Genomic DNA, 11,423 nt, shown 5'->3' on the forward strand with positions numbered 1-11,423 from the left:
CCATCTGCAATTTATAGTTCAATTATTCTTTAATCTCCAAGTCATTTTACCTTATTTAAAACCTTAAGAGTTTCAGCAAATCACTTAAGCTCTGAGAGACTAGTTCTTCATCTGCAGAATGGGAGTATTTCTATTTGGCTAGTCTCAGTTGCCAAGAGAATTACACCCAAGATGTAAGTTATAAAGCAGAATAATCTTTCCAAAAATCTAAATTTCATGCTCAGCAGCAACCACTCACCTATTCCTATAAATCTCCTCCCTTCCACCTCCAGTTTCTCTCTTGAGCTCTCAACCCATCAGACCGAAGCCTGGGTTCCTCTGTAAGATTACACTCCTCTCCCCGGCCTCCACCCTCCATGTTTCCACATCTTTGAGCAGCTCCTCCCTACACGCCTCTCCCACCAACCTCCGCTCTTCCCTTTCAGGGTCCCGCTTCATCTGCCCCCCCCCCGATTCTGTCCATTCTGTGTACCCCTTTGCCGGGCCTATTACAGTCACCCCATCACTCCTCTACCCCAGCTCAGTACTTTCATGCGATCAGCTTTATCACCCCGCTACTGCCACTAACTCACAAACACCTGGGCTAACCTCCCACCCTTTCACCGTTCAGCTGACACACAACTGCTAGCTGCCAGGGGGTGGGAAAGGGGGAAATACAGACCGTTAATGGGTAGGAGTTTCTCTTTTGGGTAACAAAAATGTTCTGGAATTAGAGAGTTGCACAAACCCAGTGAATACGCTAAAAACCACGGAGTTATACTTTAATTGTACTTTTAAAGGGTGAATTTTATGGTAGGTGAATTACATCTCAAGAACATGTATATGTCAAAAAAAAAAAAACACTATTGCTCACCCTGCCCATCACACGCCCATTTGTCAGACCAACATCGCCCCATCTCCCGGAGCATCTACTTGCTCTTCGGTATCCCTCCAACTCTTACCGCGGCTCGGACAGACGTCCCTCTCACTCTCTTGACTAACACACTCCCTCACCCTCTGAGTGCCACTGTTCCCTGGAAGGGGGCGGGGAGAAGGGAAGATGTGGGCAGCTCTTGGGGCCCAGGCACAGCCCCTCCAGGGTGGCCCAGTCCTCCACTGGCAGGAAAGGACCCTCTACCCCGCCCTGGCGGAGAAGCCCCACCGACTGGCGGGTGGCCTCAAACCCGCTCCGACAAGGGGCCGGGGGCCCCGCCGGATTTTCAGGGCCGCTCCGCTGGGGGCGGCGCCAGAGCCCACCTGTCTCAGCCGGCGGGCAGATCCGCTTCCAGCTCCAGCGACACGCGAGAGGGTGGCAGAGAGGGATCGGAAGAAGCCGCTGTCGCCGCTGCAGCCGGAGTGGCGCACGCCGGCTCAGGCCTCCATGTTTCCACGTCTCTGCGGCTCGGGCTCCGGCTCGACTCGGGCTCGGCTCCCGCCCCGGCCGCGTCCGTGCGCAGGCCGGGAGGCGGGGAGAGAAGAGGGAAGCGGCGGAGAACGCGGCTGGGGACCGAACCGCCGGGCGCGCCCCGGCTGACGGTCACGTGGCGCGCGACCGCGCAGGCTTCTGGGAAATGTAGTCCTTCAGACGTTAGACGTTTCTCCACCCACCTAGCGCGCGTCCAGGGCAACCGCAAAGCCACGTGGCAAATTCGAGAAGCGGCCAGGCCCACTACGGACTGCTGGACCGCTTACCCCGCTCCACGTGTTCTGGTGGCTTAACTTTGTTAAAGCCCCTCTTTATCCCAACTGGATAGCCAACTCACAGTCAAGCAATTCCTTGTAGGGCTCTGAAGAATTGGGAAATAGGAAAATGATTAATCTTTTGGGTTTGTTTTTTTTTTAATCTCCCATCTTTATTCTTTTCAAACCCTTGTGTCGAGAGCTGACTTTTGGAAAATAACTTTTGATGGAGGCAGGTAGCAGATCTGTTACCTGCACCGTTTATAGAAAGCACACGTCCCATGGGAAAGAGTATCTATACAGCCAAAATCTGGAATTTGAAGTCAAATGAGCTGAAGTTACCAGATCAACGTCCGTCCTTGCACTTTCCCCGTTAGTTTCCTCTTAAACACATAAAGATGATGATGATTCTTCCCATACAGGACTATTGGCAAGTCAATAACAATAATTAGCAACTCCCATTCCGGGTTGGTTTCTATGTGCTGTGCACTGTTACTGCTTTCAACAAATAAAGGTGAGACAAATATCACTAATTTCCCTTCTACAGTCAGTGTGTCAGATGTACCCCGAGAAGTACTATACAAATTTCAGATACGCTTTTCTAGCATCTATTACCAATAAACTCCCTGAGCTGTCAGGACTATTACAGAAAAACATACTAAAAACACAAGGTACCTTGGAGCCTAGCTAAAAAGAGATGGGCACTGCTATGCAGCCATTGTAAAGAATGCTAGGATACATGCTCATGATCTATCCAGTGGAAATAGTATATGTAATCTTGTCCAATTTTTATAAATGAATTATGTATATAGATAGATAGATAGATGCACACACACACATCCCCAGGAGGGGAAAAGGCTAAAAGAATATTAATTATTAACTTTGGAGTATGAGGTGGTGTGTGATTAAATTCAGTTGTTCCCTGCTTTCTATTTTTTCTGCAATGAATATGATTACATGTATAATTTTATAATTTTTATTTTAAAATTATAGCAAAAGAGAGGCACCAAAACCAAACTCAAAGTACTTTATATTTTTGCCTGTACCAAAAATTATACCCTCCACCTGCCCCCAAATGACCGAGCAACAAATGTGAGTCTCTCTCCAGAACTAGCGCTATAGACCAAGAAACAATTCATTCTACTTGGAGACAATCCTATTGTTAAATTTAACATTCTCCTTTTTTTATAGTTTTTGGAGGGCTTGAAATAAAAAGGGTCTTACCACTGCTCCTAGGTAAATGTCATAACGCTGCTGGGCAAACATCATAAATCAGCGTATTAGATTAGGAATGGTTTTCCCAATATATGAAGCATGAGCTGGAGTAGCAATCCTTCACTAAATATTTATTGTGTACGTAATGTGCTAAGTATTATCCTTGGTCATCAACTCCCCATAGTGCCGGAACCACTGTCACGATAACTTTGACCTGATTACATCAGTGTCTAGTTGGTGCAGAAACACTACCAGAAAGTCATGAAAACCCTGCTACTAAATGCAAGTGAGTGTCTGTGTCAGATCCTAGAACCAAAAAAGGCAATAGTGGGAAAACTTATGAAATCAGAATGAAGCCTGGAGTTGAGTTAATGGTATTGTACCAATGTTAATTTCCTAGTTTTGACAAATGTGTTATGGTTATGTAAGACATTAACATTAAAGGAAACCGGGAGAAGGATATACAGGAACTCTCTGTACCTTGCAATTCTTTTGTAAATCTGAAATTATTGCAGAGGCGCTGGGTGGCTCAGTCAATTAGGCATCCAACTGTTTATTTTGGCTCAGGTCATGATCTCATGGTTCGTGATATTGAGCCCTACGTCAGGCTCGGAGCTGACAGTGCAGAGCCTGCTTAGTATTCTCTCTCTCCCTCACTCTCTGCCCCTTCCCCATTCGAATGCTCTCACTCTCGCTCTCTCTCTCTCTCTCTCTCACACACACACACACAATAGATAAACATTTAAAATTATTCCATGTGGTAGGCAGAATAATGATCCCACTGAAGATATCCACATCCAAATCCCCCAAACTTATGAATATGTTAGGTTACAAGGCAGAGAGTTGCAGATAGTATTAGGTTGCTAATCAGATGACCTTCAAGCAGAGAGATTATCCGGGATTATCGGGGGGGGGGGGGGGGGATCTAACGTAATCACGAAAATGAAAAGTGAGAGGAAGCCAAAAGAGAGTCCTAAATATGGCTCTGCAAGAAGGTCAAGTGAAGCAATGCGACGGTCGGTCACTTCTGACTTGGAAGATGGCAAGAGACTGGGGTGTGCCCAGTGGCCCCTAGAAGCTGGAGAAGATGAGGAAACACATTCTCCCCTAGAGCCTCCAGAAGGGAACACAGGCTTGCCCATACCTTGACTTTAGCTTAGTGAGAATTATGTCAGACTTCTGACCTGCAGAACTAGAAGATAATAATTCTGTGTTGTCTGAAGCCACTAAATTTGTGGTAACTTATTATAGCAACAACGGAAAATGAATACATTCCAAAATATAAAGTTTAAGAAAGAAAACTTTCCAAATGGCTGCCTGTTTTCCGGACACATTTTCAGTCTGAGACTGTACAAATATTCATGCTACTTAGAAAGTAACTGTAGGGGTGCCTGGGTGGCTCAGTCCATAGAGCATGCAACTCTTGATCTCGGGGTTGTGAGTTCAAGCCCCATGGTGGGTGTAGAGCTGACTTAAAAATAAAGTCTTTGGGGCACCTGGGTGGCGCAGTCGGTTAAGCGTCCGACTTCAGCCAGGTCATGATCTCGCGGTCCGTGAGTTCGAGCCCCGCGTCAGGCTCTGGGCTGATGGCTCAGAGCCTGGAGCCTGTTTCCGATTCTGTGTCTCCCTCTCTCTCTGCCCCTCCCCCGTTCATGCTCTGTCTCTCTCTGTCCCAAAAATAAACAAACGTTGAAAAAAAAAAATTTTTTAAAAAAAATAAAAAAAAAAATAAAGTCTTTAAAAGAAGGCAGCGGGCACCTGGGTTGTTCAGTTGGTTGAGTGTCCTACTCTTGATTTTGCCTCAGTTCCTGATCTCACGGTTCATGGTTTCAGGCCCTAAATCAGGGTCCATGCTGACAACCCACAAAGCCAGCTTGGGATTCTCTCTCTCTCTCCCTCTCTCTCTCTCTCCCTCTCTCTCTCTCTGCCTCTCCCTGCTCTGTGCGCTCTCTCTCTCGAAATAAATAAGCAGAATACTGTAGACTGGGGGACTTAAACAATAGACAATTACTTCTCACAGTTCTGAAGGTGGGAAGTCCAAGATCAGAAGCATCTTCTCATCGTATCCTCACATGGTGGAGAAAGAGTGCCAGTTTCTTTTTCTTTCTTTCTTTCTTTCTTTCTTTCTTTCTTTCTTTCTTCTTTCTTTCTTCTTTCTTTCTTCTTTCTTTCTTTCTTTCTTTCTTTCTTTCTTTATGTTTATTCGTTTTTGAAAGAAAGAGACAGCGGGGAAGGGACAGAGAGAGAAGGAGATACAGAATCCGAAGCAGGCTCCAGGCTCCGAGCTGTCAGCACAGGGCCCGACACCGGGCTCAGACTCAAAGACCGTGAGATCATGACCTGAGCCGAAGTCTGACACTTAAACAACTAAGCCACCCAGATGTCGCCAGGGCTCCAGTTTCTTCTAATGAAAACAGCCATCATGGAGGCTCCACCCTCATGACCTTATTGAAATCTAACTACCTACAAAGGCCCCGCCTCCTACTGTCACCCCAGGTAGGGTTAGTTTAAAGATAGGACTTTTAGGAGAACACAAACACACAGTGCATCACAGCTACTTGACTCCTCGGAGCCTCGTTTTCTTCTCTGTAAAGAGGAGACAGGAATACTCCCCTCACATCTCATCGTTGCGATGAGAATTAAGTAATGCAGTTAGCATGCCTTTTTTAATAAATGTGATTTCACCTGCGTAATCCAGATGGTACTCAACTCACATGTTGTCGTTGCCAGTCCCCAGGCATCCCTCTGAAGAGAAGTATACATTAACCAGAACTGGATCATCTGGACAGGGCAATCAGGATGGTGAGAGGTCTGGAAATCATGTCAGATGTGGCATGCCTGGCGGAACTGAGTATGAACAGCGAGACTAAGACTCGTTGTTATAACTGCTCTCAGGAGGCATGACCAGACTTGTTTTATGTTGTCCCAGAGTGCCAAACGGACCAAAGGTCTGAAGTTATAGGATGCAGATTTTAGTTCCACCAAAGAACTTTCTGACAAGAGTACCAGGACTCATAATTAACAATTCACATCACAGGCTCTTTGCCGTGAGCTGTGCACTGTTATTTTATTTAACTCCCCCAACAACCCTATGAGAAAGGGTTAGTGTAGAAACTGATGACTCGGAAACAAATGACTCGGACTTCACAATAGTTTGTTAACTGGACGTTGGCTTACTGATAGCGAAATGGTCCGCTTGGAAGAAAAATGAGATGCCAATCCCTCTACCTGTGTTCGAGCTGGGTCTTGGGTAAACAGGTAGTCAAAAGGACAACTGGGAAGGAACATTGGCAATCAGTCAAGTCCCTTCATTTGAGAGATGAGGGACTGAGTGCCCCGGACGCATGAGGATTCGGACAAGGACACACAGCCAGTAAGCTGATGATGGGACGGACCATTTTCGCAACGATGCCAGCTGTTAGCAGTCAGCCAGACGCCTGCCACGGAGAGTGTTGAATGCCCAAAAGGCAGTGACTACGCAGTTCCAGGGAGTTGCCTGGCCAAGCGAGAGGCTACGCAATTAGCCGTCCATTCCCTCCACCCCCACCAGTAGCTCAGCTACACATCTGTGCCATGCCTACAGGGTTCCTGTTCATCTCTCCTTACTTATCCTGAGCTCTGAAGCTAAGCCTTGGGAGAAAGGCTTGGGCCAGCCAGACCACCACAGCTCCTGCCAGCTTTCCTCCTGAGAGGAGGCGACCACCGCTCTGCTGCTGGAGAAACCCAGGGGGGTGGGGGGGGGGTGGGGGGGGGGGAGGGCACTATGCTGTCATCACAGTCTCCTTCCTGCTGGGGACAAGTCAGGAGGAGTCACAAATTAATATTACTCAATGAATTAGTCTGGAAAGCAGCTACCCATGCCAGGCACTGTTCTAAAGTTTCAGGTGCATTAACTCAATGGGCTTTATGACCCTCCAGAATAGGTACCCAGACTTCCTCACACCACAAAACTGGCCAGTGGCGATTCGAGCCCAGGCGGTCTGGCTGTAGAGCTCACACCTGCTCACGGGAAGTCTCAAGGCCGTCTCAAGGGCTCTCTTTACCGACACCACCGGTACTCGTGAAGGTCCACGCTGATTCCTTCAGGGTTATTTTGTCTTTCCAATTAAGGTGGACTACAATGCCTGGGCGTGTTATTCAGGGCTGCTGTGACAACGTACCACAAATCGGGTGATTTAAACAATAGAGAATTTATTGTCTTGAAGTTCTTGAGGCGCCAAGTCCAAAATCAAGGTGTCGGCCGAGCTGGCTCTTTCAGAGGCTGTGAGGGAGATTCTGTTCCAGGCCTTCCAGCTAGCATCCGGTGGTTTCCTGGCAACCTTTGGAGTTCCTCGGCTTGTAGAAGGGTCACCCGATCTCTGCCTTTCTCTTCTCGTTGTGTTCTCTCTGCACGGGTGTGTGTGCGTGTGTCCAAATTTCCTTTTTATAAGAATACCAGTCATACTGGATTAGGATCCACCCTAACGACTTCATTTGAACTAATCCCATCTGCAATGACCCTATTTGCAAATAGGGTCACATTTTGTGGTTCTGGGGGTTAGGGCTTCAACATAAAAATTGCGTGGGAGGGGCGCCTGGGTGGCGCAGTCGGTTAAGCGTCCGACTTCAGCCAGGTCACGATCTCGCGGTCCGTGAGTTCGAGCCCCGCGTCGGGCTCTGGGCTGATGGCTCGGAGCCTGGAGCCTGTTTCCGATTCTGTGTCTCCCTCTCTCTCTGCCCCTCCCCCGTTCACGCTCTGTCTCTCTCTGTCCCAAAAATAAATAAACGTTGAAAAAAAAATTAAAAAAAAAAATTGCGTGGGAGGCTGCGTGCCGTAATTCAATCCATAACACTGGGTACAACCAACTAATCCAAAGAAGACTTGAAGAAATGTAACCGATTTCAGAGGACACGGTTAGAATTTATTGGCACAAATGAGCCAAATTAGGTAAGTGTTGTTTTAACACACACTAGATCATGTTTGGTAGAAAGATATAATTATACAATAATGAGACTGCTGGTCTCATTAGGCAAAGTGAATCTCCCAGAAGCTATGAGCCTAAGGGATTTAGGCCCCAGTCTGTGCTGTCCTGCCATTGTATGGAGAATGGGGATCAGGATATCCAGAGGAAAGAGCACAGGAGAGCAGGGACCAAAATCTCCAAACCCTCCATTGGGTCACTACGTGTGGGAGTGGAGTGGTGGCTTAACTGTTTGATAAGGTCGTTTAAAGCACCTTTTCAGGGCTTTCTAGCTTTTACTAGAAAGGCAATCTTGAAACATGATAGATAGGACTGATATTTGGGGACAAGAGAACACTGGTGTGGTATAGAACAATGGTTACCAAATCCTGTCTAAGGTGGGTGATAAGTTTTCACCAACCAACTATAAAAAGAAGAAAAATGTGGACAAAATTAGTGTGAAGTTTCCATAAAAACATTTTTCATAAATGTATTCAAACTGACGGGCTATTGTTTTCCTTTATTCTCCTGTTCTTCTTCATCCTTTTAGTGTCAAAATGTCTTTTCTGAAATAATGGTGATAAAACATTATAGCTTCTTAAAATACTCTTGGTTGGCCAAATAAAAATGTCAACTGTGTATCAGTCCCCTCAACCTTTTTTTTTTTTTTTTTTTAGCATTTATTTATTTTTGAGAGAGAGAGACACACAGTATGGACGGGGGAGGAGCAGAGAGAGAGAGGGAGACACAGAATCCGAAACAGGCTCCAGGCTCTGAGCTGTCAACACAGAGCCCGATGCAGGGCTCGAACTCACAAACCGTGAGATCATGACCTGAGCTGAAGTTGGACGCTTAACTGAGCCACCCAGGCGCCCCAGTCCCCTCAACCTTTTTAAGAACGTTTTACTAGTATGTAAGACACACGACTGGGAATCAGTGCTGGAGTGTGACACTGTTAGAGGGGAAGGGCCTCGGAAGACCAGCAATTCTTGGGAACGTGAGTTTACATGAACTGGGATGACTGGGGAGAACTTTACAAAAGTACCCATACTCAACCTCTGAGAGTATTGAATGAGAAAAATGGTGTGCTACAGAAAAAATGAGAGAGAAAACCGAGAGACAGGAAGATGTGGGGTGTGGGATCCAGGAGCGGTAGCAAGTCCCAAGAACTGCCCCTGGGCACCAGGCCTCGGCAACAACTAGTCAGGAAAGGAAGTGCATAGGGAGAAAAAAGGTAATTTACAACTCTAGGAAAGCCATGCTTGTTGTGAAAGGAAACATATCATGCTACCGTAGTTCCTTCTCATCTGTGGGTGATACGCCCCGAGCCCCACAGTGGATGCCTGGAACAGTGGATAGCACTGAACCCCATATGTACTATTTTTTCCTACACATGCATACCTATGACAAAGTTTAATTTATAAATTAGACACAGTAAGAGATTAATACTGAAACAGAACAATTATACTGTGACAAGTTGTGAATGTGATTTCTCAAAATATCTTATTAAAAAAAAAAAACCTTTTAATATTTATTTTTGCCAGAGAGAGAGTCAGAGCATGAGCTGGGGTGGGGCAGAGAGAGGGAGACACAGAATCCAAAGCAGGCTCCAGGCTCCGAGCTGTCAGCACAGAGCCTGACACTGGGCTTGAGCTCACCAACCATGAGATCATGACCTGAGCTGAAACTGAGAGTCGGACGCTTAACCAACTGAGCCACCCGGGCACCCCTCAAAGTATATTACTTGTCCCATACTTGCCCTTGTGATGATGTGAGTCAAACACGGAAGGCGGGGGGGGGGGGGGGGTGTGGGGGGTGGGGGGGGTGTGGGGGGGGTGTGGGGTGGGGGACGACGACTGCAGCACACGCTACCCAGTGGTGGTTCCTGCGTGCTCGTTGTTAGTGTCCCAGAAAGCAGAAGGCACTCGAGATAATGCAGTGACCCACAGCCCGTAGTTAAGAGATGCTATCACCCCTATCAGCCCCAAAGGACAAGGTGTGGGAGAAGTTAATGGAAACTGAAAACGTGCAGTTGGCCAGTTTGAGGCACAGGGACTTTTGGTTGAGGGACAGAATTGACCTAAAGAGCCCTCAAGGGAGGCAGCCAAGGGAATAAATACCCGGACCGCCCTTCTTCCTTCCTTCCCCTTCCCCCTGCGATAGATCTCCACTGGCTAAACCCAGCAATCTTAGAGACCAGAAGTCTGTTGATGTAGTTCATACCGTTTCCTGGGCAGCAGAGTAGGGCAAAGGCAGCAGATTTGGAGGGGCAAATGGAAGACATCTGGCGCACTCAGGATGCTATAAATACTAGTGACAACCCAAATTCAGAAAACAAATTAGGATGTGCGGGAGAAGCAGTGGGACTTGCAGTGTAAGATAGCTTGAGCTCAACCATGGCAGAAAGTAAGAGTTAATAGCTCCAAAGACAGCAGCACGTATGTTATTATTTATTAACGTGGCGATAAACAGAAGACCAACAATACCTAAATGAGTAATGCCTTTGGGGACGAAGGGAGTAGGGACTTTATACGCCTTGCAATATTATGATTTTTAAAAAGTGATATATTTAATAAAAACAAATTAAGGGGGTGCCTGGGTGGCTCCGTCAGTTGAGGGTCCGACTTTGGCTCAGGTCTTCATGTCGTGGTTCCGGAGTTTGAGCCCCGCATCGGGCTCTCTGCCTGCTTGGGATCCTCTGTCTCCCTCTGTCTGCCCCTCCCCTGCTCACGTGAGCACTCTGTCTCTCAAAAGTAAAATAAAACATTAAAGAAAACAAGGGGTGCCTGGGAGGCTCAGTCGGTTAAGCATCTGAGTTCGGCTCAGGTCACGATCTCACGGTTTGTGACTTTGAGCCCCATTCAGGCTCTATACTGACAGCTCAGAGCCTGGAGCCTGCTTCAGATTTTGTGTCTCACGCTGTCTCTCCCTCTTTCTCTAAAATAAACATTAAAAAAGTTTTTTTAAACAAAACAAAAATATCAAGGAAGTTGCTAGAAAGCTACACAAAAAACTAACAGTGGTTACGTCTGTGGAGCTGGAATAAAGGCAGAGAAAGAACATTTAACTTGCTCTTGAACTCTCCTACTACAAACTTTGCTTTTTTTTTTTTTTTTTTTTTTTTTAATATTTTAAGTAATCTCCACACCTAACGCAGGGGCTTGAACCTACAACCCCAAGATCAAGAGATGCACACTCCACTGACTGAGCCAGCCAAGCACCCCTACATCTATTTTTATAATAGTTTTTATACCTTAAAAAAAAAAACCTCATTGGGGGGTCCTGTGCAAAAAACCTAATCAGCTGAACACAGTCGCTAAAGGGGATCTCTCTTATCCTTCAGGTGGGGTGGAAGAGAAAAACTGAAAGCTACTGCCTTGCATCAGATGAAGTCCAGGGTGCATCAATGACCTGACTTGACACACAGCTTAACAGAGCCTCAGTGAGGACCGAGGACTTCAAGGGCAGGAGTCCCTTCTAACTTCTCCTTCTAAACTCATAGGGAATGCACACATCCAATACAAAGATATGGTCATCATCTTTGACTATTTATACATCCCGACACTAATGTGAAGAAGCCCAGGGAAGAAAGACAATGTGGGGACCCAG

The 11,423-nt window shown here is 46.7% G+C and overlaps 1 protein-coding gene across 3 annotated transcripts in view; it reads right to left on the reverse strand.

The window, feature by feature from the left end:
- The window catches only part of DYM (dymeclin), a 356,068-nt gene extending 354,567 nt beyond the window's left edge, over positions 1–1,501 (reverse strand). For 2 of the 3 annotated variants that reach the window (XM_047827560.1, XM_047827559.1), the window contains exon 1: positions 1,237–1,501. The gene's annotated coding sequence lies outside the window, so the exon portion shown is untranslated. The remainder of the gene's footprint in view (positions 1–1,236) is intronic. The other variant, XM_047827558.1, reaches the window with a different exon arrangement.
- Positions 1,502–11,423: the final 9,922 nt, after the last annotated feature.

Source organism: Prionailurus viverrinus, chromosome D3, assembly GCF_022837055.1.
Source record: "Prionailurus viverrinus isolate Anna chromosome D3, UM_Priviv_1.0, whole genome shotgun sequence".
Classification (NCBI taxonomy): Eukaryota; Metazoa; Chordata; class Mammalia; order Carnivora; family Felidae; genus Prionailurus; species Prionailurus viverrinus.